The 25,250-nt window shown below is 36.6% G+C and overlaps 1 protein-coding gene across 6 annotated transcripts in view; it reads left to right on the top strand.

Moving 5' to 3' along the window:
* Positions 1-25,250, top strand: part of Sim1 (SIM bHLH transcription factor 1) — a 79,773-nt gene that overhangs the window by 16,765 nt on the left and 37,758 nt on the right. The window lies entirely within an intron of this gene.

Raw genomic sequence — 25,250 nt, 5'->3', positions numbered from 1 at the left:
TGAAACATCTTCTGGATCTGCGGGGCGTGACAGACACAGCAGCTGCTGCCTTGGAATCTTGTTCTTTCCAGAAATATACCTTGCAGCCGATGACACGGTCTAGTATGTGCCTGCTGAAGGAGCATATTCTCTGCAGTGTTTGTGGAAGTCAAGTTGCTTAGGGTTGAAGTCTTTATAAAGAAATCTTTTGTGTGTTCATTTATTATTCTTTTAAGGGGTTGAAAACTTGTGATTTTAGGGGACCTTAGAAATTCTTTACTTTGAAAGTATTGACACACCAGATACTTAGCAGAAATGCTATTTTGACATTAGGAAGTTGGTTAAAAGATGCTCTTTGGAATAGAGTATAAAATACAAGATGAGGTTTGGATTCATTCCACATTGCTTTAAGTTGTCAAATAAAAAATGTAGTAGCTGGAAATATGCTTGGTAGTAACATTCAGTGCTTTGTTTAATAAGAAAATTTGGTAGATTCAGAAAATAAATTTGAGTAAGGATTGCTTGATTAAAAATAATAGATGGTTATTAAGAATATTTTAATTGCTCACTTTTTAGTAAACCATATTAAAAGAAAGATTCGATTTTTGTAATAGCAAGGAGGTAGTGTATTTTAATACAGAGTAAAAACATACCACATACCATTATTTTGGGTATCATGCAACAGTCCATCTATCTAATGGGCACGGTCTTTCATATTATTAAAATAAACATGAGAAATTGGCAAGGCATAATTCATAAAATAAACCCATGAAGTAGAAGCATTAAAGAGTGAAAAATTATGTCTGCTTACCATGGAAAAGAAAGGAACATTGTTAAGGAAGGTGCTTTGTGTGTCTGAGCCAAAACAAGCATTTTATATAACCTCTGTTCTCTGATGGTGCCTGTAGTTAGTAATCATTCTTTATCAAACAACAGGGTATATAGCCACACAGACCCCTACAAATGATCTGAATGAAAGCTCGACCTCCCAATGGGTAAGCTTAATTTGTTTGGAGTCATTTTGAAACATTCTGTTTTGTTTTTCCAGTGGGTAAGTGTTCTTTTCCCTTCTGCTGTCTGCACTTTTCTTTACATACTTCTTGAGAGCTGTAGAATTAGACCCTTAACTTTACATATGATTAAAAAGGAAGTGATGGTAGAAAATACATGATTTAAGGAAGGAAAAGTAGCATTTACTGAACTTTTTGTACCTCAACTGAAAACAGAATCACACACACAGAAAGAAGCATGTATGCACAGGCACACAAAATGGAAAGCTGACATTGGTTACCCTTTTTATGAGTCTGTGCTCCAATTCTTTGTATAAAAATTCTCAGAACAATTTTTATAGCTGCAAATGTGGAAACTGCTTCAGATGAAATGTCATCAGTTGGTTCTGTGTGTGTTGACAGGATTTCCATAATGAACAGGTTGCCATTTGTTTGATGTGTATATCACACATCTGGCTGGAAGTTACTAATTTACATTGTCTTAGCAAATTAAATACATGGCTATTGATTCTCTATGGTAGTAGTGAATAACCGCATTTGTTTTGGGGCTACTTCTTCATGCAGCCAGAGAGTGGTAAGTGAATCCTTTCCAAACACATCACCTCAACAGTTCCCTTAAATACTAAGCAAGCTCCCAAATAACCTGAGAGACCAGATGTTTTCCAAATGTAAACTTTTATATATTGTACACTTTGAAGTGATTTTCATGACATGAAAGTGGAGGAAACATTTTAAGTAATCAATCATCAAATGAGAGTGTGATGTTTTGGTAGAAGCTATGTTTATAAAAAGTTTATTTTTCTAATTTTCTGATGGCAAACGTATTGTTAAAATACACTTAGGAAAAAAATCAGTAATTATTATCTAATAAAAGCACCAATGAACCTTGCTTTAATAAGTAGCTGCAATAGTGCATGTAGGGAAAGTAGGATGGTTTTAGGACAAGTGATGTTCTTTACCTTGTGCTTTACTGGCTTCAATATGAACACCGAATTTTGCAAATCTGGAGAGAAAAATGCAAAGACACCATAGCATAAAGAATCTTAGCGTCTCTGGTGTCTGTGGTGCAATGTAAGACCTACTGTGTTTCTGTAACATCACCACCACAATAAAACAAAAACATGACTAGTTTATGATTTTCTCTAAGACATGCATAATCAAAGAGAGTTTTCTTATACAGCGAGTGCTCACAGGCTTTAAAATGTGTGCTAATGTGAGAGACACCCTGACTTTAGTATTAAGAGGACAGATAAATTGAGAAAGTAACTAACCACAGTGACTGCTGGAGAGAGGCCTGGGAGTGTAAAATACAAAAGGAAAGCACACTGTCTGAAGACTTGAGTCTGGAACTCATTTGTACTTCAGTTTAATTGGTAGTAGTAATTATTCATAGCTAGTTCAGATGGAAAACATTAGTGTTTAATGCGAAGAAAATTGAAAATGTGAAACACCCAATAAACTATGAAAAGTAATTTAACAGAAAATGGAAAATACTGGTTCTCTTTATGATTATAGACATTGTATATTTTAAAATTAAGAAATACTCTTCTACTTTTAAGATAAATCAATGGAGTCCAACTATTGTTTAAAATATCAACATTTTTTTAGACCTATATGTTGAAAGAATAGTACACTGTTGACATTTCCCACATTTCTTTTACGCCCCTCTATGATTGTATGTGGTTGATTTTATGTGTATATTTCCTACAAATAATTTCAAATAAAGTTATGGACATTGTAGTTATTGCATCCTTATATGTCCTGCCTAGCTACTGTACGTGATGGCACATTTATAGTATTCTGAATTACTGCCTATAGAAGTTAGTGAAGGTATAGATTAGCATTAGTTTATATGTGCCATTAAAATCAGTCTACTACTATTTATCGTGTTCATTGATGGGTGACTTTAGCAAGGCTGAGAGACAGTATTTGCAGTATTTTGTAATGGCCTCTATAGCCCTAAAGGGTATCATATTTTAAACTTGATTTTTAATAAGAATTATAGACTAATACTATTGTGATATTGTGCTTGGAAAAGAAAAGAAAAATTAGATTTTGAATGGTCTGACAGATTAATATTTTCAGCTTTTTTTTCTTCTGGTAACGAGTTTGCCTCTGCTTGTTTATTGAATTTAGAATTTAAAACACCGTTTTTAGTGAAAATCTCAAGTGGTGTTGGAGGGTGATTTATAGATCATATAGAAGGAAGTGGTTTTCTGTGTAAAGACTTCAATTTCTATGTTACTAAAAACAACAAACAGAGCCAATCCAGATTTGTGGCTATCTACTAAATATTTCCGTGATTTTGTAGAAAAGTTGGCCAATGCTGAAGGAGAAATACTTAACATCAGAGAAAAATGTGCTTCGCATTGTAATTAACACAGACCCCAAGCTTCTCATTCTTGTTTGCACATGGTTCTCAGTTAAATATTATGAGAAGCCTCATACTTTTCATAATTAAAAAGATTTTAAAATGTTAGCGTATTTGGTGAGTAGAAAACTTTATATATTCTTACTTTAACCAATGAATGTTAAAACACTCTCAAATTCATTTCTTCTTTCAGATAGGTTAATGGTGCCAAATAATTTCAGGGTTAATATTTAAATTTTTTAAATTTATTTAAGGACCAGTGATATTTCTATTGCTAATAAGATTTAAGCAATACATTTTAAAACTTGGTGAATAATATGTAATCATCAAAATCATTCCTCTTTTATGTTGCACATGATGTCAGATAAAGGAAGGCCCTGCTGACTTCCTGACCTACAGTAAATATCAAATAGTTCCCTCTTATGCCTCAGATCAGTGGAGTACTTGTGTAGATTTAATCTTTTTGATGGCTCAAAAATAGTAACCATGCACAATATATACCCATAAAATAGAGCCCATCCTTAATTGTATTTAATATCTACCACAATAATATTGAACATCAACATTATCCACAGATTATCTTTTATGTATCTTAATAATTATAGAAACAGATTGAAGGCACACTGGTATTAATAGTAATTTGTAACTACCAAAATACTCTATTTAAAAAAAAGACCTAAGAAAGCATCAGAACTGTGAGGTTCAGTCTCCCTTTTATGTACACAGCACTAATATTCATTTTAATCTTGGTCTTCATAACATTTTCTATTATATCTTAATTAAAATTATTATTTTGTTTGTTTTTTCAAAACAAGGTTTCTCTGTGTAGCCCTGGCTGTCCTGGAACTTGCTCTGTAGTTGAGGCTAACTTTGAACTCAGAGATCCACCTGCCTTTGCCTCCTGAGTGCTGGGATTAAAGGTGTGAACCACACCCAGCTATCTTTTTTTTTTTTCCTTTGAAAAAGTCTTACTGAGCAGCCCTCAAACTACAATTCTACTTAAACTTTATGAACGCTGGAATGTAAACATGCTCCTAGTCATATTTTATTTGAATTCATCTTTTTTAAACTTGAAAATTTAGTGTTCTCTGAAGTAACAAACTCTGAACACACATTTCTTACAAAGTATGTCTTAGTTGTTGGGTTTGTTTCTTGAGTGTTCTGTGTAGTGGTAGGATCAGATATCTAAGTTCTCGTTTGCTGAGTGAGGAAACTGGAACTCACATAGGATAAGTGATAGAATCAGGGATTAAGTTTTAATCTTTAAAATTGTTATTATGATTATTATTTTATTATCATGGACCATGTGCATACAGTATGCAGTACCTGTGAAGGCCAGAAGATGGCATTGTTTTCCCCTGGGACTAGTTACAGCTGATTCTGAGCGGCTATGTGAGGCTGGAAACCAAACCCAGTTCCTCTGGAAGAAGAGCTGTGCCATTACCCCAGCCCTCAAAAACCAGGAATTAAGAAAGAAAGAAAAAGGAAAAAAGAAAAAGAAAAAAGAAATAAAAGCACTCGTTCTTTGCGAATTTCTTTGGTTATATTCATCCCCATCTCCCAACTCCTCCCAAGTCTACCTTCTCTCCCTTGACTTTCCTATCCACCAAAGTCCGGGGTTTTTTGTTTTGTTTTGTTAAAAAAAAAACAAAAACAAAACAAAACAAACAAACAAACAAAAACACCATTCAGCCCAATTTGTGTTGCTCAGCTGTCACACTCTTAAAGAAAACTGTCCCTCTCCCAGCAGCATTTGCTATCAAATGCCAATAGTTTCTAATCTAGTGGTGGGATTCCATGCCTACCTCCCTTCACTCACGCTGAGATTGTATCTGGCTTGAGCTTGTGCAGTTCTTGTGTGTGCTGTCTCAACCGCCATGAGCTTATATGTGGAACTGTCTGCTTGTGTCTGAAAATACAGTTTCCTTGAAGTTATTCATCATCTCTGGCTCTCAACAATCTTTTTGTACTATTTTCATAGAAGGGCGTGATATCTATGGCCCATTTAGGGCTAAATGCTCTTAGGATTTCTGTGTCAATAGCCATCTCCTGCAAGAACAAATTTCTCAGTTAAGGGTTGAGAGATGTTCTGATTTGTGGGTATAGCAGTAAGTCATTAGAAGTCATTTTAATACTATGTCCATTTAGTAGAATAAGAGTACTAGGTTTTCCCCTATGGTCTATGACTTACCTTACCATAGATTCTTGGCTTCAATAAAAATGAAGATATGAGTTCCATCTGTTGGAGTAGACTGTAGATTCAATTAGAAAGTGGTTGGATACTCCCATAACATTTGTACCACAATTGCACCAGTTGGAATATCTTGTCAGGCCCATCATTATTATATCTTGCAGGGTTCTCAGATAGATGAGCTATCTATCACCTCAAATATTCACTTTTTCTTTGTGGTGACACCATTAAAATCATACCTTAAAGAGTTTTTGAAATATAAGTTATATTGTTAACTGTGACTACCCTATCATGTAATTGAGCATCAGAATTTATTCTTCCTATCTAATTATAACTTTATGCCCATAGACTAATCTGTCCTCATTCCTTTTATGACCGGAAGCTAGAATTAAAGGCTCTGTGTCAATGACAGCATCTTGCCTTTCTCTGTATGAGGGTGAGAGTGGAGCTGGTTTAGGGGAGGAAAAGTCAGAGGGGTGGAGTTGAGTTTAAGTGAGGAAGGCCTATAGTGGTCAGCCCATCCAGCTTCAGAGTGGGCTTTAATGTGAATTCATGGTGGAAGATTAAAAAGCTGCCTTGACATTGCAGCTTCAGAACTGTGCATTCAGATATTAACATTTTTCTTCCTAAAGCATAGTGATGACATCTTATCAGTGATATTTAATTAACAGCATAGAATTTCCCCCCAAGTCTTATTAAGGATATTTTTAATATTACTATAATAGTAATGTAGGTCATACTTTTTTTTTATAATTTCTTGCATGTCTCTAGATTACAGATATGTTGTTGTTATTACTCATTTCATTTCTGCTACCAGGTTTAACATTTTATGTTCTTGTAAAACATGTTAAATCAGATGTTAGTGATTTGCTAATATAAGTAATCCTGTTTATCAGATTTGACACGTTATCTTTTGCGGTAGTGGAGTATTTCAAGACTATGTGTGCTTCCATTTCTTCCTTTGAGAGAAATGGTTCAATGATAGCAGGTGTTCCTTGTGGTTGTACTTGAGTGTTGGGAACGTCCACTCATTCCTTTCGCTACTGTGCTAGTGTCTGATCGCTGGGAACTGCCTGATTGCTCCTTCCCTTCTGGACTCCACTCCTCCCTTTATTGCTGCTGTGACATAAAGAATATAGACTCACAGACATCCCCTTCCTTTCTGGGTGATGACTGCTTGGTTATCCTCAGGTGTGAGCAGCCTCACCTCTTCTCTGGCTTTCTTGTTGGTGGGAAAGGGTTCTGGTCTTTGAGTCACATAATAGGAAAGCATGTGTCATTGCCTTATTTGGAGGCTGAGACATGCAAAAGTGGTTCAAAATTCAAAAGGAGCTTTATTTCAATTATAGGAAAGTGTGCTTTTGTTTCCTTACGGTCTCGTTTTCGGGAATACTGTTATATTTGGTATAAGCTCTGAGTCTGTAGCTGGGCCTGGTGATATAAACCTGCAGTCATAGCTATCCCAGAAGCTCAGGCAGGAACATCACGAGTTCCAGGCCTGTCTGGGCTACAGGGTAAATTCAAGTTTAGCCCTGGCAATTTAGTGTAATCTTATATCAAAATAAAATACAGCCTGGAAGTAAAGTGCTTGCCCAGTATGCCTGAAGCCTAGGTTCAACCTTCAGTGTGTGTGGCACTGTGTACCTTAATAATTTACTAAAAAGCTGCTACTGCTCTTCTTCATGCTTCTCTCTGTGCTTTATGCCCATTGGCTTTTGATACTTGTCTTTCCAGATGAGCAGGTTGTGATAGAAAATTCACTGAGTTACAGTGCTGTATGTTTACGCGGTTATACAAAGATGATTTGGCTGGGGCTTAAATGAAATGTGGAAATTTCTGATGAAGACCTGTAATTAAGAACCTGCACCTTTTGTCTTGGTTGAAGGACACCATTCTTCCTTTCCTGTGTTCTGGGCATTCCAAGTTCTAAGGATCTGGAAAGAAAAGGATTGTCTATGGTGATGGCAAAGCCCAGAGGGTTGAGAAGAGGCTTATTTTGTGTAGGACACTGATAGTGTTTGGGGTTTTACTGGGTCTTGAATTTTTAAGTCCATAAATTCACAAAAAAAAATTGGGTATTTATAAACTTCTTCTTTCTACACAGTTCCTTAACTCTATAATATGAAGGCTGTGCCCCGTGTGTGGTTTTTATGGTTCATTTTGGCTCAGCGGTTGTTGCTGTTGTCATCATGAGCAGGACAGATATCTGCTGGGTGGAAGGGTAGCCAGGGTTTACTCAGGGCTTACTCTGTGCTAGGATGGCTGAGAGCACCTGGCAGAAGTTACTTTCCCAGAGAGAAGGAACATTTAGAGGAGTCAAGCTTTTACTATGTTTCTCATTTAATTGGAACCAGTGCCTTTTTAGTAACTGTAGCTCACTGCTGTTAGTAACTATAATTTCAAGTGTGTACAACATGAAACATTTGCCTTTTTGATGGTATTCAGTGGGGCCTTTTGACCTCGTTGTTTTACATCACCTGTGTATGTTCTGGGCATCATACAAGCTCAAGCAGCCTATAGCTGACTTAGCCAAACAGAATAGACCCACCGAACCTGAGAAGTCGCGTTGGCCCAGTTTGAAATGGAGCTAGGAACACTTGTTGTTTGCTGAAGGCACAGAATTCAAGGTGATGTTGAAGTTCCAGGAAAAGGGATAGGATTGAAAGGGTTGGAAACAGCGCTAGGATCTTTCGAAACAGGGTTAGGATCTTTTGATACGGGCTAGTGAGTTGTGTCCGTTTGCGGCATGGCTCTTCTCTGCTCCTGATGAAAGTAAGCATTTCTGCCCTTCTCTCTGAACTTTTTGCTGGAGCTGGCTGGGCCTTTAGCTATCCACATTAGAAGTTATTCTCAAGGGTCTTGTTTTCTACAAATTATTAGTGGCATGCATTCAACATGAATTTAATAATAATTTTTGTACCTATGCACAGAACATAGTTTTGAAAGTTTGAGATATCAGTATTCTAAATTGAATTTAAATATTATTGAAAAGAATGTGTAGTACTGCCATATATAGTGGTTTTGTATTGAAAATGATTTTGAGAAAGAAAGTGTGAGATTTGTATTGGGACAGGGAAGTAAGTGCAAAGTCAGTGTGGGACTTAATCTGAATTTGCCGGGCCAAAAGGCTGCATTTGCCTCTCCAATCTGTTCTTATGACACTATGGTGCAATCTAACCAGTAGGCTTCTTATTAGGATACCTCAAACCCTGGAAATTCCTGACAAGGCATTTGAAAAATGTATTATAAAATGAGCTTTCAGTATTACTATCATTCAAGATAGTATAGTAGCCAAGTGTCTATATTGATAATTCCCAGCAGAATATCACCAGCTCTGTGACCAGACAAGTTGCTTTAATATGTAAAATGTGGGCACTTTACCTTCTAGAATCAGTCTGAATATTAAATGAAATAATGTGTGAGTGTATTAGCACTATGCTCAATTCAAAAATAACATTGAGAAAATGTCTATTAATAGGGTGTTTATTTTAATGAAATAAAAAGTATCTTTTAGCATACCAATGAGCCCCAAACAAATATACATGAGTCTTTGAGCTTTGAAAGAAGAAAAGTGCAAGTTTTAGGAAGGCTGAAGTTTGCTTAAGAATAACAAATCAGTAGTCATTTTGATGCGTTGTTAGGTCCTTCAGTTTTTAGGAGTCTTTATAAATGATTTAAATTATAAAATATTACAGAAGATTTGCTGGGTACCTGGTATATGACAGGTGCCACACCGAGTCTGAAGGACATCAAAATGAGTGACAAATGTCTTTGGGGGTCAGTAGTGGGAATGAAAAAAGTGTTAAGTACAACTTCCCTTTAGGCCTGCTGATGAAGAAAAGGCTTTCCTCAAGGATAGTGCTTTTATCTACATAAGAAAGAGAGAGCCAGAGTGCCACAGCCCAGTGTAGTTCCTTCCTGGTCAGAGTCCTCCCTGGCCAGGTGGTGGGAGGGGAGGGGAGGGAGTGATAGGAGCTGGGCTTATTTGGAGTGTTCCCTGCCTCCAACTCTGTGTGTGTGTGTGTGTGTGTGTGTGTGTGTGTGTGTGTGTGTGTGAGAGAGAGAGAGAGAGAGAGAGAGAGAGAGAGAGAGAGAGAGAGAGAGAGAGAGAGAGAGAAAGGGGTGGGGGTGAGGGAAGAATCCAATACAACGGACACCCTGGCTACAATTCTAATTCCCACATGGGCCTTTGTATCTCCTTACTCAGCTGTACCTGAGTTGATTTTTGTCCTTCTGGACTGATGTTAGAACAATTTTTTTCTTTTGTTTTAAATGAAATTTCACTATTTGTAGTTGATACCTAATAGAATTATTTAATCACAATGAATTTTTACATTGAAAATCACTCTAGACTACCTTTGTAGATTTATTGCATTTTCAGAATACTGTCAATAATTTTAGGTTTCCGTAATTTCCTCTTTTTTTTTTTTTGACAGAGTCTCTATACATAGCCCAGAGATCCATCTGCCTCTGCCTCCAGAGTGCTGGGATTAAAGCATGCACCATCATGCCTGTCTGGTTTCAGTAATAATTTAAAAATTATTTTCTTTATAAGGGATGTTTCTTTTTTTTTTTTTTTTTGGTTTTTTGAGACAGGGTTTCTCTGTGTAGCTTTGTGCCTTTCCTGGAACTTGCTTTGGAGACCAGGCTGGCCTCGAACTCACAGAGATCCGCCTGGCTCTGCCTCCCGAGTGCTGGGATGTTTCCTAGGCACTGCTGGTGTCTCTGAGAATTGCTCTGTTAACTATCCTGCTTGGGCAAGTTGAGGAGAAAGATGGGATCGTATTGTAATGGTTGATGCAAGGGCTCAGTGTGGACAGGTGACTCAGTCAGTGTGTAAGCAGTATACTGACCCAGATCCTGGACTGCACTGGATGACATTTTTGGTATGCTCTTCATAAAATGCCGATGTATTAGGGTGAGCAAAATGAAGTAGCTACTCTACATGTAAATGCCCAACACTGGCATTTTATGAAGTAACTGGTGACATCTTGCAGATGTTTTGCCAAGATCTATAGAGTTATTCCTTCTTTTAATTTGAGGTCTTCACAGAGTGAGTTATTCCGATATAATTGTATGCATCTGGATTTAGTCAGCTCCCATGCAATAGTCTCATGCCTCGTACCCAATCCCATCACCCCCTTTACCAATTTAAGCATCAAAAGTAATGATTTTTCAAAAAATAGCAGTTGATAAATGTCTCTCGTTGAACATCATTTTGTTTAGAACATCTAGTATTTTATCAGGATTCAAATGGGAGCTGCTGTCTTCACCAGAAGGATATTTTTTCCTGTGATTGATTGTAAAGTGGATAGAGCCCGGCAAAGGATCTTTCTTTCTCAGGGATTTCTTGTTCAAACAGAATTTGTTGTATCCACATCAGCAAAGCTGTGCTAATACAGGCTGCTAGCTAGATCTTGGAAATAACCTCATTATATTGAACTGGATATCATAACGGTATCCATTAAGGTAGGATTCTCTCAGTGTTTGTACTTTTTAACCCAAGTCCCTTGCCACTTTTTACATTTCATCGACAGCCTCATTCTCTGGTAATGTATCCTTAGAATATGGCTCTCATATGTCTCCTAACCACTGCAGAAGTAGAATCTGTGGCTTTGGTATTCTTAGGGGTTTGGGGCTTGCTGTCCATTCACCAATTTACTTTACATGTTTCTGGAGACTATAAGGTGTTCTGGTGACTGAAGGGTAAAAACCTAGACAATTTACTTTCTTCAGCTCTCTATGTGGTTGCTATTGCTGTCCAAATATGTGGCAGGTAAAAAAACTATCTTTTCCCCTCCAGATATAATGAAATTGAACTCAGAGTTCTGCATTTTAATTTTCCAAGCTATTAGGAGTCACAGTATTTAGCTTCACTGTGGAGATCATGCTGCAGTTCTGCCAAAGTGAAGCACTGATTGTGTTGTGTTATATTTGGGTTCTGGACCCCATGGGGGTCAGGAATGCTGGAAGAATGAGGCACACAAAGGTAAGGGCAGAGTGGGAGCTGATTCCACTCCTCCAATTAGAGCATGTAAAGCACTAGCAGAATGTGGTGTAGTGTTCTATTGTCAAAGCTAATTGAAAATGGGGAAATATTAGAGACAACACAGGCATTTTACAATTTAATTTCTTTTCTGTTTGTGTATCTTCTCAGTTGACTCAATAGGACTTTTATTATAAACAAATTTCTGTCATAAGAATCTGCTTAACTTCTATTGTGATAATTAAGGGGATTGTAAGGGATGTTTTAGATTTAAGTTCTGTCTAAAGCAAGCTGGGAATGGTGTGAATACTCAGCGAATATTTTCCCAGTGTCTGCTGCATGCCGGGCTATCTGGTAGGGCTATGGTGTAATACAAGATGACAGCAGAAACTCCAGGCTTTCATCCAGTCATGTTTCAGAGTGTCTGTTATAGGTAGACCAGAGTCAGCTTTCAGAAATATTAGATATGGTGTGAGAAAATGAGAGGAATCAAAAATGCCTGGAGTTTTAGCCTGAGCAATGTGGATGATGTGGGACAAAGCAGTTTTGTAGGCAGTGGCAGCAAACAGAGTTGTGTGTTAGGGTTTGATGCCTGGAAAAGTCACATATTGGACTTCAGTTCTGGTAAAGCGGAAAGGTCTTGGATAGTGGATGGAGATCACAGAGTGGAACAGGATCACCAGTGACGAGGAGAGACGCTCCTTGGGGACTGAGCTGTGGCTCGGCAGTTTGCAGAACAGCAGCTTGCTAGGAAACAAGCAGCCAGGTTCTGAGAAAGTATCTCAGTGAGAGCTGCTTTCTTGGCCACCTGTTTTCCATCTTTCTGTACACCCCTTTCACATGATCGCATTGATAATTTCATTCCAGATAACAACTGCTCTGTTTTTCAAAGTATGTCCCCATTTCCAGCATCAGCACCACTGGAGAATAAGTCAAAATGTACATTTCTGGACTGCATCCTAGACCTGCTGATAAATGGAAAAGGGTAGAGTCCAGCAGGCTGTGTTTTAACAAACTGATTAGATGCTTTCTGAGGTGTGCTGAAAGTTTGGGGGCTGCTGTGTTCAGCTGTGGAGCACGAGTTGGATCAAAGAAAGTTAACAGATGGGAAATGCACTGTCATCTCTTTCTGGACCAAATATCTAAGGCTAAAGAAATAAATGTATTTTAATGTTTGTCAGTAAACGACTTCTGAGTCACTGTCGTGGGAAGTCTCCCAAATCTTGTAAATTATAACAATAGTCAGCTACCTATTTATCCATTGATGACCGTGTACTTTGTATAGTATTATAATGGCTGACTTCAACTAGACAAAATGAAAATTAGTCATTTCCGTGGGCATCCCAAATTCTCTACCAATCATTGAAACCTTTCTTTAACAAGATCCTGGTCAGACAATTTAAAATGATTCCTGAGGCACACATTTGATGAATTATGAATTTTTATTCATAAAATGCATCTCAAATTTATTTTAGCTGTTTAAATAATGGAGTTTAATGTATATTTAGTCAAGCATTACAGTAGTAAGGGCTTAAGGAGATTAGAAATAAATGAATCCAATTAAAGAACATGTCCCTGAGATTTGATATGTCATCGGCAGGAGTGAACTGTTTGCACAGCAACTGTAAAGAAATCATTAATGATTAACTATCCAGAAGAGGGTTAATCAAGAATAAATGTTACAGGACATACTTTAAAATATTTAAGTTAAACAAACAACGACTGGTGCATCCTAGCACATTGCATCATGCCATCATTTCTGCTGTCTTTTCCTGAAGAGTTCAAAGTCTGAGCCTTTATGTGGCTGTGATACACAAATGCAAGCTTTGTGATGTGTAGAGCAGGGAGAACTTTCCAACAGTGTGAATCTTTTGGCTTCTGGAGGAGTTTCCTTACATAGGTTCTGGGGGTAGAATTTGGGGAGCCTATAGTGTTTAATATGGAATCAAGTTTCCCAGTGCAATGAGATGATTATGGTCTTTTGACTAAAAAAATTTTTTCCTGTTTCTGGAGCCAAAAATTGTTGTGCTATTTTTATGTACTCTGCTAGGGGATACTTTTAGGGTTTAGAAATCAGTTTTGCTGAGGATCAGAAGAACTAGGTGAGAGAAGGTTCCTATGGGAATAGAGACTAAGCCAAATGCAAGGCAATTGTCAACTCAAACAAAATAACTCTCCTCTCAAAGGGAATAAGATGTAATTTATTCTAGAGCCAAGAGTTGGCTTTGATCTCTAACACCACATAAGCCAGGCATAGTGGTACATGTCTGTAATCCGAGCACTGAGAAGGCAGAGGCAGGAGGATCAGAAGTTCAAGATCATCCTCAGCTGCATAGTGAGTTGAAGACAAACTGTGTTAACTACACATTGTCTTTAAAAACAAAATGAAGAAACAAAAAACAAAGCAAACAAACAACAAATAAATTAGCAATTTAGGAAGTTAAAAGGAAGATTATCTAGTTTTAATGTATTCCATTTTTGAAATGGAATTTTGTGTTTAATCTTTTTTTGATCTGCCTTATAATAACCAAAATCCTCCTGTCTTCTAAGAAAATAAGAAACACAAAAGTTATAAGATCAACACAGTTTGCGTCTTAAACCTAAAGGATGAACTTTATACTTAAAGGATGAACTATACTTAAAACTCTAGCATCAAAATAGGGAATGCTTTTCTGAACATAAAAATTAAAAATGCCTTATAGCAAGAAACATGCCCCCAAATTAGTTCACTTCATTTGAGCATTGAAATAGTTCACAGGAAAACCTTCAGAGGCACATAATTACGTAAGGTGAAAAAGGTAAAAAATAGATCAGAACACAGTAAAATGTCTATGCACTAAGAAAACATATGTTTGTTTGAACACTTAAAAATCATAAATAGTATTACTAAGATGTTAAACTTATGAAAATAAGTATTCAGTAGTGCTTTATCTTTTGTATGTAATATGCACAAATAGAAAATCTTGGAAATAGAAGTTGGGGAACTACTCAGTGTATGGTAGGAGTACTTGAAATTTGCCTCAATTAGTGTTTTTTTAAAGATACATTTGTTTTGATTTTAAAAGCCCAATATGCTCATTATAGGGAAATTATGATAGTACAGAGAACTATGAAATGATAAAAGACATTTTTGTCTGTTTTCTAGATATCTACACTTAACACTTTAGTTCATTGCCTGTCATTATACATATATAGTACTTGTTAGCCTAAAAAGAAAAAAAAAATCAGTTTATTGTATTTTTCACATCATTGGAGTCAAAGGATTACCAGCTATATAAAATTTTATCACAAGGATATCATAACTTAGTAATTCCTTTATATTTGTTTATTTCATACTTCTAACTGAATATAAGAAATTATGCCAATAAACATCTTTGTATATAGATATTTGATAATTATTTCTGGTTATTTTCATAAAATTATTTTCTATCTTCTAAGAACACATCTATATTGCTAGAGGTGAAATGGCTGGACTTAAGAGTATGAGCGTTCTCAAGACTGACAGGTGTGACTGCTCTACTCTATTAGCAGTAGCAGTGTGAGTGTCTGTTTCCTCCAGTGTATGCCATTAGGACTTTCATTAAAAATATCTCTGCCAAATTAAAAGCAAAATTGTCTTCTGTTGCCTGCTTTTTAATGTATATAGATTATTATTCATGAGACTAAACCTCTGGAATATTCCTAAACACTTTGTGCATCCTTTTACAACTTTTTATTGTGGAGATATTGCAGTCATTACAGACTGTACATTTATTTCTCTTGGGATTTAAAATGTTACTCCTCTTATCTTCTTCCATATGATTTCAGTAGTTAGAAAAAGCAGTTTAGGATGAAATGACTTTAGTATTCCAGTTTTCCTAAATATTATATACGCTTGAATTACAATTTTATAAAATAACTGAATTTGCTACAACAGTAAAATAAAAGTTGACTCTTTGACTTATGATCTCACAGTATATCAGAGTCATTATCAATTATAATCTGGAAATTTAAAAAGGTCTCACAAAAACTCATTCAAAGTGGTGGAGAAAGATGGTTTTTAGGTAAAGGTACTGTTTATAAAAGCAAAGAGTTTTGGGGAACGACTATGGTACAAACAAGAATCTACTTATTTGTATGAGATGATTTCATTTCCAAAGGTGCCTTAAGCCTAATTTTCACCAGACTGTCTTCATCTGTGAGATTCTCAGTACAGAATCCTCCTTATCATCTCTTTCTGCTGGGCTCCATAGGAGCCTGAATATGAAACATAAAGCAGGTCTCTCTGCTGCCAAGACTTACTGGTGGCGAGGCAGCAACTCTGCCAGAATACAAAGAAGATCATGCACTGTGTGTGAGAGTGACTCTAGAATCCAATTAAAAAGTTTAGTGTAGGCACATTCATCCCCACTTAATCTGATCATGCTTTAATGCAATCCACTGCTTATTTCAATCAGTGCCTTTGGAGCCAAATCAGTTGTGTGTCTTTGTTTCCACGTTTTGCCTGGATAATTTGATCAATTTCAGCTGTTTAAAAAAATAGTTCAGCTAGGAAATCTGGCAACATCTTTTAAGAATTGTCATGAAGCATAATGTATCCAAAGAAGCTCCAGGATGACATGCAGATCCAAAATTGTTATATCATAAACAAAAGTTCAGTTTTCTAAAAAGAAAATAGAATACAGTGTTGGGGAGAAACACTTTTGTAACAACCTGAGGAATGATGTTGCTTGCTTCTTTGTGCACAAATTGCAAGGTTGTGAATCTTAAGCACTGTGCCCTGGTTGCAGTGATAGAGATGACGCTAATGTATATCTCTGAGGTGGAAAGTTACTTTCATTAGCTTTACAAGGGTGTCACAGTGAGCTTTTCCCATGACAAGTTGGCATTGACTTCATGAATGGTTGTGGTGCATTGTTAAAGAAAGGTTGAGGAAGGCCAGTGAAGTGAATGTGGCCCAATTTTTTTTCCTATTGAAATTTGAGTTATTCCAAATGTACATGGCTATTATAAAGTGTACAGTAAAATGGATGGCTAATTCTGAAAAATGGGTGACTTTTTACTGTTTGTAATGGAATAAGATGATTATTGGGTCTGCAAATATGGATGAGACTGACACCGACAAGTCCAAGGGATTGCATGTTACTCATCTCTCATTGCTTTCAGAGTGAGAGGTACCCAATGTCTGCAGCTCTTGTACAAATAATTAATAGGAGAGAAAACCAAATGTAACTCATTCTTAATAACCTTTTGAAGAATATATCAAATACTATATACCAGTAGTTCTCCATTCAATATGCCAATCATGTCTCGAGGCCAGTATGAGCTGCCCTTAAAAAGATAAATTGTGGAGGCCTGAATATATATCATATCTCAAGAAAGCTTGAAGAACAAGACCATGTCTTTTTCATTGTTGTTAAAAATCACCTAACTCATGTTCCCAACCAACTCTTTGGAATCTAATGTCTGTGGAAGCTGAATATATTTTTGCCTTACACCAGGAGGGAAGTGTTAAATAAATGGCTTCACTAAGCATACATGTAGTCTTGAGTACATGTGTGGTACCAAAATTGCTTCACTGAAGGACAAGGAGAGAAGTAGAGCCAGACTTCTCCTGGTGTCCAAGATTGGAGGAGGGAAATGAAACTTGTAATCCCCACAAGCATCTAGCCCTTTAAGCGATATAAATGAAATGCTCAATTTAATAGAAGTCTAAAAGTAAAACAAATGCTTTGTTCTTCCCAAATCTGCTACTCAGAGCTACTCTTGGCAGCACATCAACTGCTTGAAATGTCTTTAAGTGGGTATTTTTCTCTATTACGCTTTTCATCCTAACAGATCTATGGAGCCGTTGGAGTTTTGAATAGAGAAAAAGGAAGGCTGAGTTACACTGCATGACTGTGTTGCTCTAACGATTCCATGTGCTTACTTAGCAATAAAGAACTTATCTTATTTTGACCACATGCACTAGAGCTTAAAATCCGAAATGTAACAGACCAAATTAAAATGCATTTGGGATGAAAAGAAAAGAAATACAATGTAAGGAGTGTTTATTTATTTTTTTAGAATTAAAACATTTTTCCATACAATCTGTTCTGATTATGTTTTCCTCCTTCCCCAACTGCTACCTGATCCTCCCTGTCTCCCTACCCACCATGTTTATGTTGTTTCTCTCTTTCAAAAAAAATACTTCATAGTATTTACAATGAAGGGCATTTAAAATGAGGTGGTGGAGTGAGAAGCTAGGAGATAACACTGTTGACTGAGTATTTGCTGTCCCAGGCACGGTGCTGCTGAGTTCTAGTGCATGATTCCCCGTAAACCTTACTACGTCTTTGTGAATCACAGGCCAGAAATGGAAGCCTAGATGGCAGGTTGTTAGTAAAAGACAGGGTTGGCTTCACATTAATCTACTGGATATTGTGCTCATCTATGGAACTTCAGCAATTTAGAAAATTAAAAATAATTTTTTATTTTATGTGTAAGAGTGTTTGCTTTATGTACATTTGTACACCACATGTATGCCTGGTGTCTACAGAGGCCAGAAGAGGGCATCAGATCCCATGGAACTAGAGACAGTTGTGAGCTAACATGTCAGTGCTGGGAACCAAACCTGGATTTTCTGGTTTTAAACTCCTGAGCCATCCCTTCAGCCCCTGGGGTGGTTATTTAAATTTTCTTGTTGTTGTTGAGGATCATTAAATCATCAAGAGTATTTATATAATTCTTACATTTGACAATTATGTGATTGGGCACAATTTCGAACTGTATATTAGATTTAAAATGTTATTTGGATTTATTTAATTTGTAGTATTTCTGTTATCGAAAGCTATACAAGCCAGGTGTGGTGTTGCATGAATTTAATCCCAGCACTTTGGAGACAGATCTCTGTGAGTTTGAGACTAGCCCTGTCTACCGAGTGAGTTCCAGGACAACCAGAGCTACATAGTGAGACCCTATTTCAAAACAAACAAGCAAACATACAAACAAAAGAGTTATGCAAAAGTTTTAGAAAGAATTTAAAAATATCTTAATTTTCCCATGTATTATATGATAATTATATACATTTACAGGGTACATCCTTATATTTCAACACATGAATGCAATGTGCAGTGGTATATTAGCTAAAACCTTTATCTTTTCTTTTTTCATAATTTTGGAGATTTTGATCATTTTTCTTCTAGTTCTTTATAACTATATAATAGGCTACAAATTAGGCTACAAATATTGGTTACCCTCCTGTGCTATGAAACACTAGGACTTATTTGATACTAAACTTCCAGCTTCCCTTTCCCCATCCCTCCCTGCTTCCTAGACTCAAGTACTGGCCTGTCTACTTTGAGAACATGTGGTATTAGTCTTTCTCTGTCTGGATTTTTTTTTTTTAATGGTAGGCTCTTGTATAGCCTAAGATGGCCTCAAGCTTGACATGTACCCAAGAATGATGTTAAACTGATTCTCCTGCTTCTCCCTTCGAAGTGCTGGAATCACAGATATGTGCTATTACGGTTAGTTTACATGGTAACAGGGATCCAACAAGGACCTCCTCGTGCCTATCAGGCAAGCACTCTACTCATTAAGCTTCATTCCTGGCCACACCATCTTAACAGAGTGTCTTTCTGTTCCATCCATGTTGCTTCAAATTACAGGATTTCATTCTTTATTATGGCAAAATGATACTTGTGTGTGTATGTAGGGAGGGAAGGAGGGAGGAGAGAGAGAGAGATATATTGATTTTCTTCATGTGCTCATCGGTGCATGAACTCCAGTTGAATTTATTACTGTGATTAGTGAGCAATAAGCATAGGAATTCAGCTACTTATTTTTATACACTGCTTTCATTTCTTTTTGACTTTTATTTAGAAGTATGATAGCTATATTATAATGTATTATAAAGAAGCCATCATAATGTTCACTAATTTGCATTTTCATTCACAGTGTGGTGTGCAACAGTTCACATTTCTCTGCACTTCTAGTAGTATTTTCTGTTTTTGTTGTTGTTTTGTTTTTAATAATTCTGACAAGAGTGAGATGTATCTTTTTGTGATCTTAATGATTTTAAAATGTCCCTGATAGATAGTGATATTGAGTTTTTTTCCTGTGTGCTTGTTGATTATTTCTAGTTCTTTTGAGACCTCTTTATTGAGACCACTTGTCCATTTTTAAATTGTTATATTTGTGAGTTTCTGTCATTAAAGTTTTTGAGTTCTTCATATATTCCAGATAGTAATCATCTGTCAGCTGAATGATTAGAAAAAATTTGCTTTTATTTGGTAGTTTCATTTTGCTGGCAGAAGCTTTTTAGGTTGATATGGTCCCATTTTTCAATTTTTGCTTTTGTTGACCATCCCCTTGAGATCTTATAAAAACAAAACAAAACACCATTGTCTATCATGATGTCTTAAGGTGTTTCTTCTATATTTTCTTCCAGTTATCTCATAGTTTCGGCCTTCCATTTAAGTTTTTGATCCATCTTGAGTTGATTTTTTTTATATAGTGAGAGAAGGAATTTTCAGTCTTCCATATATAGATGTCCCGTTTTCCCTTTGCTGTACTGAAGTGTTAAACGTTTTCCCCCATTGTATGTTCCTATGCTTTTGTGGTCTGGCTATTATGTCCTGTTGGCCTATGCCCATGTTTTTATCCCAGTACCATGATTTTTGGCTAGCATAGACTTGCAGTAGACTTTTCAGGTATAAAGAACTTTATCTTTTATTGCTTTAAAAATTTTTCATATGATGTTTTTTGATTATATTCTTTCTCCTCTCCCAAGTTCTTCCAGATTCACCTCATCTCCTTTCCCACTCAACTTCTTATCTTTTCCTGTTGAAAAATCCTCAAAAAACAAAAACTGAGAAAACAAAATAATAAAGGCAAAGCCACCAAAACACCTTCACCACCACAACAAAAAGCACACATGGAGTTCATTCTGTCTCGGTTAGTGATAATTGAGCAGGAGGCCTGTCCTAGGGTGTGGTTGATATATCTAGTATCACTCCGTTGGAGAAAACAGATTTTTCCTTCTCCCAGCAGGTATTGATTGCCAGTTGCTTCTTGGTTAGGGGTGGTGTAGTATTTTAGAGATGAGGTATTTTGATACATTCAGCTTTGTTCTTTGTGCTAAAGACTATTTTTTCTCTTTGTGTAGTGCACTTATGAGAATTTTAGGATTTTTTTTGTATTTGTGTCAAGAATAGCCTTTTTTTTTTTTTTCTGTTTAGGTGATAGAGACTGAACCCTGTTCCTCTCCCATGTATAGTGAGTGATCTTTCCTTGATTTACATTTTTGGTTGTGAGCCTAGCCTTTAATGGCTGAGTCATCTCTCCAGTCCTATCATTGATTTATACTCCCAGCCCGCTAATCGTATTTTTGGTGGTATTACACAAAATCTCTAAATTGCTTTAGGTAGTGTAGACATTATACAGTATTAATTAATGCAATCAGTAAGCATCAGGAATTCTTTTCAGGTTTTGTGTCTCTTTCAATCTGTTTGTTTAATGCTTTGTAATGTTTATTGCAGAGTACTTTCACTTCTCTGGTTAAGTTTACTCTTAAACATTTTACTTAAAAATATCTCTTGTCGATAGGGTTTCTTTATTTGATCTCTTTTTCGACAATTAGCTCTTTGTATATAAAATGCAAATTTTATTTTATTTTTTAAGACAGTGCCTTATCCTGTAGCCTAGGCTCGTCTTTAACTCATGGAGTCCTCCTGCTTCATCCTTCTAAGTACAGGGATTACAGGCACAAGCTATCATGCCCCAGTTAGATATTGGTTGTGTTATTTTCTTGTCTTTTGCCAAATCTGATGGAAGTAATTTAGGGAGAAAAGTGAATTTGGCTTTAGGTTTAGGGGAGCAGTCTGCTGTGATGGGAAGGCATTGTAGCTGGATTGTCTTTGTTTAAGTTTAGGGGAAGTAGTCTGCTGTGATGGGAAGGCATGGTAGCTGGATTGTCTTTGTTTAGGTTTAGGGAAGCAGTCTACTGTGATAGGAAGGCATGGTAACTAGATTGTCTTTGTCTCTAGTGGTAGGTATATGAAGTGGTAAGTTCTTGCTTACTGGTAGATCAGGAAACAGAAAACTCAGGCCAGAATCAGAAACTAGACATCACTTTCAAGGCCCATCTTCTGTGACACAATTTTTCTGGTTAGGCCCTAGTTCAAAAGGTTCAACAATCTCCAAAACAGTATCATCATTGGGAGACCAGCTGTTCAAACACACGAGCCTATGCTATAAATTCTACATTTAAACTATAAGTTTGATTTTTAATCATATAACCTTACTGCATCTATTTACCTTTCTATCAGTTTTTCCAGGGAGCCTTCACATTTCATGTGGTCTGCAAACTGGGATAATTTGAGTTTCCCCTCCCTACTTGTATGTCTTCTTTCATTCCCTTGCCTTATTGCTCTGGCTGATATTTCCAGTATTCTGTTAAATAAGAGTATTGGAAGAGGATATTGTCCTTTCCCCCAGCCCCATGTCAGCTTGACACAAGCTAGGGTCATTCAAGAAGAGGGAACATAAACTGAGGAAATCCCTTCCTGTAGGCAAACCTATGAGGCATTTTCTTGATTAATAATTGATGTGAGAGGGACCAGCCCATTGTAGGCTGTATCATCCCTGGCCAGGTGGTCCTGGGTTGTATAAGCAGCAAGCTGAGCAAGCTGTGAGGAACAAGCCAGTAAGCGGTGTTACTCCATGGCTTCTGTATCAGTTCTTGCCTTGAGTTCCTGGCCTGAGTTCCTTTGATGACAGGCTGTGATGTAGAATTGTTAGCTGAAATAAGCCCTTCATACCTCCAAGTTGCTTTTGGTGTTTTATTACAGCAATAGAGCCCCTAAGTCAATATCCTTTTTCTTTCTTTAGATCTTAGGGAAAATGCCTTCAGCTTTCCTCCCAGAAGAATGGTTTGACTGTGAGTTTTTATATACAGTTTTTATAGTGTTGAGGAATGTTCCCTCTATACTTAATAAGTTGAAAGTTTATATAATAAAATGGTGTTTAATGTCTTCAAATTATTTTTCTGCTTCTATTCAGGTGATTATATGGCTTTTGTCTTTTATTTTTGGCTGGGATGAATTAAATTTATTGATTTACATATGCTAAACTATCTCTGCATTCTTAGAATACAGATTATGGTGTTTAATATTTTTTCTTTTTGTGTTTTTTGAGATAATGTCTCTCTTTTATGTTGCCCTGGCTATACTGGAACCTCCTATGTAGATTAATCTGGCCTTGGATTCACAGAGATCCATCTGCCCTTCTGATGGGATTAAAGGCATATGATACCATGCCTGGTTTCATCTTTCTTCTTATTTTTAAATTATCATTGTGTGGGAGCATATGTGCCAAAACACATGTATGGAGGCCAGAGGACAACTTTTTGGACTTAGTTCCCCACTTGTACCTTTACGTGGGATCTGGGGTTGAACTCAGTTCATTAGGGTTGAGTGGCAGGTATCCTCACATGCCACACCATCTTGCCTGCCCGTATGTGTGATCTTTTGTGCTGTTAGATTGGGTTGTTGGTATTTCTTTGAGGATTTTTAGGTATATATTCATCAGGAACAGTGGTATGCAGTTTTCTTTTTGTGTTGTTGCTGTGTATTTATCTGATTTTACTGTCAGGTTAACATTGGTAGGGTAGGATGAATTTGCAAAAAAGTTCCCTTATTCAGAAAGAACTAGATAATGCAGATATGGACCTTCTGGGATCTGAGAGTGTAGAAAAGAAAAATGAATAGATATAAATTTCTTGTATAGAAATGGGCCACATTTGCAATGGTGAGTAATTTTTGCATGTGCTAATGGCAGGTACTGAATGGATCTTCTGTTTTCTGTGGACGTAAGTGCATTTGATAGAGTGGTCAAAAGTAGAAGCTCTATCTCCTGTCAGAGTCCAACATGCTTGGCTTTCTATTTTCTAAAGGAAGCCAGGTCACACAGCTCATAACCCATCAGGATCATTTTCCCATTGAGAAAATCTACTGGTTTTAAGTTATTAGTGTTCATTGGGTGAGGAAAAAGTATTTTAAAGTTGTGTCCTTGTCTTTCTCTTCCATTTATGTGATATACTGTTCATTTGCCTTCAAAATACAACAAAATATCTCTTTGCTTATGTCTTCTAGAACTTTAGAATTTACTGGGGGAAATCATAATCATTTGAGAAGAAATGTTAGAGTAGGGAAATTTTCCTCATCTCCTCTGTACTTCACTCAGGATCAGCCCTGGTGCCTCCTTCCTGAGATATAGAGGACTTTTGTTCATTGATCCCTACACACCCTCTAGAACAGATCCCTACAGCAGAGACACTCAGTAATTATAAACTGAAGGATCTCAGAAAGCAGGAAGAGCCTTCTGACAAAGGGGACAAATGGGATGTAAGATGTTGGGGGAAAGAGAATACCCAGAAACCAAAAGCTTAGTTTAGGGGTTACTGTTTGGATAAAGTGAGGGGCTAAAGAAGGAAAACTTTGATATATTGGAAAAACAACAAATCAGAAGTTGCATTGTGGAGCACATTACATTTCTGGTTGAAGGACTACCAATGTCTCCACTGTCTTCAGAAGGAGGGCATTAGAGCAATACAGTAATATGATCAGCTTTCCTGAGTTTAGAAGACAAGGTGTATGTATGACTTCTTTTAAAATCTTTGTTGTTCTTATAGAAGAATATTTTTGCTCTCATTAAATGATTTGAATAGTCATTGTCAGATTTCAAAGGGTGTTGGTTCCAGAATTTTCCTAAAGATACCGAAATCTGTGAAGTCCCCTATATCAAATGTAGTATTTGAATATAATCTACATACACCTCCCTATATGCTTTAATGTTTTATAGGTACTTATAATTCTTAAAATAATGTAAGTGCTCTGTAAACAGTTATATAAGGAACAATGGGAAAAAAGCCTGTATATGGTTCAGGACATATGTAATTAAAAATATTCTCAATCCAATGTTATGTGGCTTCACAGATGTGGAGCTTGTAGATGAAGATGCTTGTAGCAGGCTTTTTTGAATGATCAACCCCAAAATTAACACAGAGACTTACTACTAATTATGAAAGCTCAGCCTTAGCTTAGGCTTGCTTCTAATTAGCTCTTATACCTTAACACACATTTTTAAATTTATATTCTTCCGCATGCTTATTACCATTTTGCCCATCCTGTTTCCTCCATATCTGGCTGGTGACCCCACCTTTCTTATTCTTAGAGCTTCCTCTGTCCAGAAGTCCTGGCTATACCTCCTTCCTAGCTATTAGCCGTTTAATTTTTATTAAACCAATCACAGTGACATATGTTTACACAGTGCCATCAAACGTCTCTCAACATTTCCCCCTTTTTGTCTAAATAAAAAGGAAAGGGTTTTGACTCTAACAATGCAAAACTATATACAATAAAAATAATTATCAAGTGAGAAATACATTCACAATGTCCAGTCCATTAGTATTTGGCAAATTCAGAGAAAATGCTGTTATCTATCTTTTCTTGGTGAGTCCAAAGTTTTGTACCCAATTCAATTTCTATCATAACTTAGGCAAACTGTAACTATAATTTTTAACTATCTAATCCTCAGCCCCATCAGAGACCTGAGAAGGATATAATATTACCTGAGTAAACAGGAAGTGCAGAGCAAGCAACTTCCCAAACTAAGATATCTGGTTGCCTGAACAGTCACCCCAAGGTTCCTCTGTAATGTTGGGGCATCCATCTTCAGCTTAGAATATCTGAC

The sequence above is a fragment of the Peromyscus maniculatus genome, chromosome 16, assembly GCF_049852395.1.
Source record: "Peromyscus maniculatus bairdii isolate BWxNUB_F1_BW_parent chromosome 16, HU_Pman_BW_mat_3.1, whole genome shotgun sequence".
Classification (NCBI taxonomy): Eukaryota; Metazoa; Chordata; class Mammalia; order Rodentia; family Cricetidae; genus Peromyscus; species Peromyscus maniculatus.
This window is presented reverse-complemented; position numbering and strand designations above follow the sequence as displayed.